Here is a 6,570-nt window from a genome sequence, read left to right as displayed (position 1 = left end):
CAATGTATTTTCCCCTGCGATTCAGCAAAGTAAACTGTTCCACAGGTTCTATTTTATAAAGGGTTCAGGAGTGAAACTTTGGTAAGCTCAGATGATGAAAGTAGAAAAGTCTTAAGCTCTGCTCTCTAGTACAGTGTAGACCGCTTATAACGTAAGTCGCCGGAGCCTCGAATATCCACACTGTAAGTGGTACAGCACTATAACCAAAGCAACAATTTTCAAGGCCCACACACATGCAAAACATGTGCACCGAGCCGCCACGCGTATGCGACAGTCGAGGAATGCGGCTAGAACGTTTGCATTCAATTTACAGTCGAATCTCGTTAATTCGAACCAAATCACGCGGCGGCGCCTCCGACCGGCATTGCTCCGGCACCACCATAGAGTAAAAGCTTAGGAGAGACCCCTCAATGTCGCGCTGCGAACAAAACAAAAAAAAAAAGAAAAGAAAAAGAAATAAATAAAAACGCGGCGGGACTTTCACCCTCTCTGAAATGGCAAGGTCGCCGATTCTGCGTTGCGCCGGAACATGCGTGTACATGCTAACGTCTGAGCCACGCTACCGTAGCCACGCGTAGAAAATGGCAGTGAACCCTTCTTTCTCTTTTATGCTTCCTCTACTTTTTAGTCACGTGTTGACCTTGCACGCTGTGGCTACGGCGCAGAGGGAAGCAACGGCGCTGTCCCAGGCCGACCAACAAAATTGCCACGCCGGCAAACGCCCGCTTCCCGATAACGGCAGAAAACGAAACTTGGGAAGCTGGCGCCGAGCCGGCTGGAGCGGCGGCGCCTGCAGGCGCGCACGGTGACAGTCGAAAGTGAGGGAGCTACAAGGGAGGGCGAGGGGAGCCACCGAAGCGGCGGAGTTGCCGAGGCGAAATCCGCTTCCCTGCCACCCTCCTCCCTCACATCCCACGGTCTCCGCGTGTACCCTTCGCCATGCCGTGCCAGCGCCGCCCGTTCCCTCCCTGAAGTTTCGTTTACTGCCGTTATGGTGAAGCGAGCGTTGGCCGGTGGTTGGCAGTTTCATGGCCCTCGCTCGCTATGCGTGCCGTGATATTTTCTTGCACTCAAGGTTCTGGTTTCAGCCTCACTGGCTGTTCGTTCGCACCACGTGCCCTTCTCCTCCACTTTGTCTCTCTTTCTTCCTCGAGCACTCCTTGGGGCGACCGTTTGAGGGGAGCGTTCGCCGTCTCCGCTGACTTCCGTACTCCCAGGCACCCGCACTGTAACTGGTATTTCGTTTCCCGCAACTGCACTATAAGCGATACGTGTATACATGGAGTGCTATGGGAAAATTAACGGGAGTCTGAAAAGACCGCACTATATCCGGTCCTGCACTATAAGCGGTTACGTTATAAGTGGTCTATACTGTACTTGAGTGGCAATGTATTTCCTGGTTGTTAAGCCATGACAAACAAATAGTTACAGAGTTTATATATTTATACAAATACACATCTTCATGTTGCTGGGCATAAAAGAAATAGAATCTGTTTATTTTCAAATGACTCATTGTGCAAGTAGTCAGTGAGATTGCTGGTACTATAGTGTCCTTAAATTTTAAAAACATAAAAACATTAGGATTCAGCAAACATGTCTCATCTTTTTTGAGCCATTGGGGGTACCACTGCCAAGCAAGGGCATAAGAGAAATAAAATGTAATTGCTGAATCCTGTCATTCTTAAACTTCAAGGATGCTTACTACTAGTGCTCTGTCATTTTGAACTTTGGGGCCAGAATTCAATTGCTTCTATTTACATGTTCGTCTAAGACACAATTAGTCATACTAGGAATTGAAACAGCATCATGTAGCAATGCCTTATTAGCAAAACTGGAAACACTGGATTTTGGATTGCTTAGTGGTAGTAGTAGATAAGGAAAGGTGCACAGCACTTCAGGCAGGACATAGATGAGTGGACTGGACAGATGTTCTTGCTTTCTCCTTATCTTGTTTCCTGTCAGTTGTGCTTCCTAACCACTTTAATGTACAGTTGGCGTCACCCTTGTTCAAAGCATAGGAATGGCGGCCTCCGGGGTGCTCCGGAGGCAGCCAGCGACGTCTAACGCTAGCTGCTGGATCCGTCTAACGGTAGGCGCTGGCCACGTTTGGGCCCAGCAACTACCGTTAGATGTCGCTGGCTGGCTCCAAAGTGCCCCTGCAGCTGCCGTCCCCACGCTCTACACAAGGGTGACGCCGACTGTACTGCCAAAGCAAGTCCACACAGAGAATAGGGGACATTATTCATCTAAAGAAGTAATCCACAGATACTATCATAACTATGATCAGTGTGCCAGACTGTTTTTAAGCTTTTCAGCTGTGACTTCTTGGCATTGAGATTCTCATTGCTTATTTTGGTTGTTTGGGGCAGCTCAATAACATGTACAACAGTTTAAATTTAGTAACAAGGCTAAATACAGTGCTGTACAGGCGTGCAGGGCTATAAGATTCTTGACCACATCCATGCAGGAGGACCTGACTTTCTGTTTTGTGACTCACATTGAAGAAGTTCTCCAGGAGGCTTTTGAAGGTGGCTTTCCTGACCTACCTAGCTCTGTTGAACACGTGTTGAGCAAGCTGTAGCACTCTGTGTGGGACAGCTGGGAGCTTACTCAGTGGTGTGTATTTCTGCACAGCAGTTATGACATCATACCTTCACTATGTTAAAACACTGGCAGAGCACTGGCCATAAGTTTACTGTATATTTTTGCTAGGAGTTTATTTTTTATACATAATATTATGTGTAGGTTTGTCACTGACCGTACAACTGCTCTGTTTTCCGTGCCTCTGAACCTTGTTCACTCCAAGAGCTTATTCCGAGCAGAGGTAAGCTGGTCTGATATGTTGTTGTTAACTTTCTACGCACACTTTACTTTGTATGTTGGATGCAAGTTTGTGTGATTTGCTCTGTTGGGTACAAGTTCGTGAATTTGTACCCTGCCACTTGTAGCTTTTCTGAAATTCCAGGACTTGTGGCTGTGAGCTGGTGGCCTTGCACATTGATAAATTTGTTACAAAAACTGTTCAGTTTTCCTCATGTTTGTACAGTTGAACCTCGTTGTAACAAAGTCACACCTAACATGAAAATACCTTTTTTATGTGTAATGTTCATTCTAAGATTATATTCATTACACACTGATATCGGTGAGAAAAGTTTTAGATTTATCATTATATACGATATTTCGTTATGCTATTAATGCTTGTTTTATTGAGAGTCGACTGTATAATTTAACTTGAATGTTAAATGTGCTTCATTAGATTATTGTTATTGGAGTTATGTCTGTATTCATGTAAAACTGCCATGGTTGTTATAGCAGGTGACATGAAAAACAACATTGTGTTTGTGTGCCGCCTAGTTTTTATTTTAAAAGGGCCCTGCAATACTTTTTTTTCGTGTGGTAAATAAGCAATACTAAATGCAAGACAGTGCTGTAGTGTACACCTGAGCAAAGTATGACTCACCTGTATGCAGCAGGGAACATACAATATCGCTCTGAAGATTGCTCATGCTTTTCTGCAACATCTTCATATCTCTACCATAATTCAGTAGCCCATATGGTGCAGTAGAAATACACTACAACAGTTAGCTGGATTTTAGAGTACATCATGAGAAATCATTACTTTGGCAAATGCAATGTCAACAATGCTGTCATCAGCAATGCTATCATTCTTTGTTTGTTCTGTAAAAATAAAATTATGAAAGACAATTGCATTGGAAAGTGTTGTAGTTTAAGTTTTGCACTTGTGGTCTTCAGCCACTGTTGTCTGCTTGAGTTATGCCACCACCTCCATGGTGCAAGCTATAGCTTAATTGACTGCCTAGCTTAAAATGTGCTTGCACGCTCTGGTCCACTTTGCCTGCGAATTTGCTGCAGGCACTTGGAATCACCTGAAGGTGATAATGCGAAGGCATTATTGTTGGTTATTCTAGGTTTGTTGTCTTAAGATCCACACTTGAAGCACTGCATTTATCTTGTTCATGGTTAGTGTGTGTGTTTAGTCAAACGTACTTCAGTGGCTGTTGTGTTCTAGGTGAAGGCAAGTTGGTATGCAGCTATGCATGTGTTGACTGCAAAAGTGCTGGAACTCGTATGAAATTTCTATATCATGTGCTGCAGGGTGTTAAGCTCCAGCTAAGATGTTTAAAGCGCATTGCGCTGCTGATGTTTGTGTAGCAGTCACAGGGGCAGATTTATTGGGTGGCTGCCTCGTCGATGTGCCTGACCCTTTCTCTAATATAAGAGAAAAAAAGACTAATTTACCTTTGGAGCTGTGAGGCATACTTTATGTAATCATATCATAAGAAGCCAACGAACAGACACCAAGGACAAATTACTTGTACTACTAATTGAATTAAAGAAATGATAAATTAATGGAAATTAAAATGGATGAAAAAACAACTTACTACAGGTGGGGAATGATCCCAGGTCTTCTCATTACGCATGCGATGCTCTTACCGATTGAGCTACTGCGGCGCCGTTTTCCCATACACAAAGTGTATGGGAAAACGTGTGTCTGTATGGGTTCCCTTTTTTCTTGTACATTACATAACGAAGGTCTCGAATCCGGCAACATTGATGCCTTCAGGTAGCCTGTGTGAGTTTATTGACCAGTTGCCTTCACCCAAAAAGATCATGTGCTCATATGACGCCTGAGGCAGAAAAGATGTTCCACATCTGCCGCCAAGGTTTGTGAGTGGTGGCATTGGCTAAAACTCCCAGGGTTAGTTCTAGTAGTAAAGACATAAATACCTCACAAAGTGTATGGGAAAATGGTGCCGCGGTAGCTCAATGGTAAGAGCATCGCACGTGTAATGCGAAGACGTGGGATCGTTCCCCACCTGCGGCAAGTTGTTTTTCATCCATTTGAATTTCCATTTGTTTATCATTTCTTTAATTCGATTAGTAGTACAAGTAATTTCCCCCTATGTTGTCCTTTGTGTCTTTGTTGGCTTCTTATGATTAATAAAAATCGGGCCCCTTGGTTCCCTTCCTTCTCGTTCATGTTTTATGTAAGTTGTATTAATCAGATATGGTCACTATTTTTATGTTGCATCTGAAGCTTAAGTTTGCTGCTGCAATATTTCAAGCTATCATGTAATTGGCAAAATTTTCCTATTCCATGATGTTGATTAATGAGTAATTAGAGGTAGTGATTCCTCAAATTCTCTAGTGAGCATTACTCATTCCTGTAATGCTACATTATTGTTATCTTCATTGCTGAGGATAATGCTATCTTTGCTTCGTCTTCCGCGATCTTGTACATTGTTCTCTTCTTTTTGGCTTAAACAGAATCATAGTTGTTATTGTCTGCAACGGGGAAATTAAGCTTCTCATGAAAAAAATTATCCTAAATTCTTAGTCTGGAACTAATCTTGGGCAGACTTCCAATAAAGAAATGAAATCATACAGATCCCACACACTTTGGGAATTGGTGTAAGCGAAGCTTTGGTGAGCTGGCCAGACAATGCGGCACATCACAATAAGAGAGGCGCAGCTGATTTCAGCAATGAATGCGCCCCGGAACCATCCTTAGTCACGGCAGCAAACGACACGCGCTACCACTGACCACAGCATTTATGGCACCTTTGAACTCAATAAAGCTTCATTATATATACAGCCTTGGAACCACCAGCTGGTTTTGTCACACTGAAACTGTCGAATTGCAATTCATCATATGTGGTTGCAATTGAATGACGGTGTGGCTGCATTGGCTTCTTTTTTAGGCATAAAACTGCGGTCTGCCTTGTCAGCTAGCAGAATGCCTGCTTTAACTTTTATAAGTAAATTGTTGCTGTGCAATGCAATTCACATGCCAAGCATTTTTAAGCACTGGCTTGCGCAACGGAAGCTTAAAGTTGCTATAGTATATCTTTGTATCCATGCATCTGTGGCCTAATCTGAAGCATAGGGCTGCTGTGCTTGAGGTCCCGGGTTCAAAATCCACCATTGAACGCAGTTTTTTTTCTCTGAGATGGGCAACGACATGCCAATTTATTGGGTGGTAGGCAACGAAAGCCTTGCTTTAAAAGCTCATGCAGATCCCACGCACTGTGGAAATCAGTAAAGCGACACTGTGGCCTGATGACGTCGTCACTTGCACCCACCAATTGTGCCACATTACGCCCTCTCCGTTCATGCTATGACATTGCACGTGCCAATCGGCGTGCATTATGGCCTTTCATCTCGGCTTGCACCCTCGTCTCTACAGTCTTAACTACCACCACTGACCACTGCATCTAAATCCATCAGGCGCCATAAAGAATGTTTTACGTTAAAGGTAACCACCACAGTATTAAAACCCATCCCACTCCACAAGGAAAGTTTCACATTAAAAAAAAGTGTAGAACAAAAGAGTTTTTTGGTATCGTTTTATTGCAGGAGGATCATGAAGCCGTTGTATGAACATTTTAGGTTGAAATTGAGATGTCATGATATCTTAATAAAATTGCTGGTTCAACCACACTATTGCTGCAGGCTTCTGGGCAAAGTTGTAAGAATATGTGATAGAACTAATAATAATGAAATAAGTGCAGGGTATTGAAACACATCTTTAGCTTCTAAATTTTCTAG

General features: G+C 43.4%; 1 non-coding gene across 1 annotated transcript; it reads left to right on the top strand.

The window, feature by feature from the left end:
• The first annotated feature begins 4,774 nt into the window (after window positions 1-4,774).
• Window positions 4,775-4,846, top strand: Trnat-ugu (transfer RNA threonine (anticodon UGU)). The gene has a single exon. It is a non-coding gene; the product is annotated as a tRNA-Thr (tRNA).
• Window positions 4,847-6,570: the final 1,724 nt, after the last annotated feature.

The sequence above is a fragment of the Dermacentor silvarum genome, unplaced genomic scaffold, assembly GCF_013339745.2.
Source record: "Dermacentor silvarum isolate Dsil-2018 unplaced genomic scaffold, BIME_Dsil_1.4 Seq8126, whole genome shotgun sequence".
Lineage (NCBI taxonomy): Eukaryota > Metazoa > Arthropoda > Arachnida > Ixodida > Ixodidae > Dermacentor > Dermacentor silvarum.
Note: the sequence above shows the minus strand (reverse complement) of the source record. Positions and strands in the feature narration are given on the sequence as shown.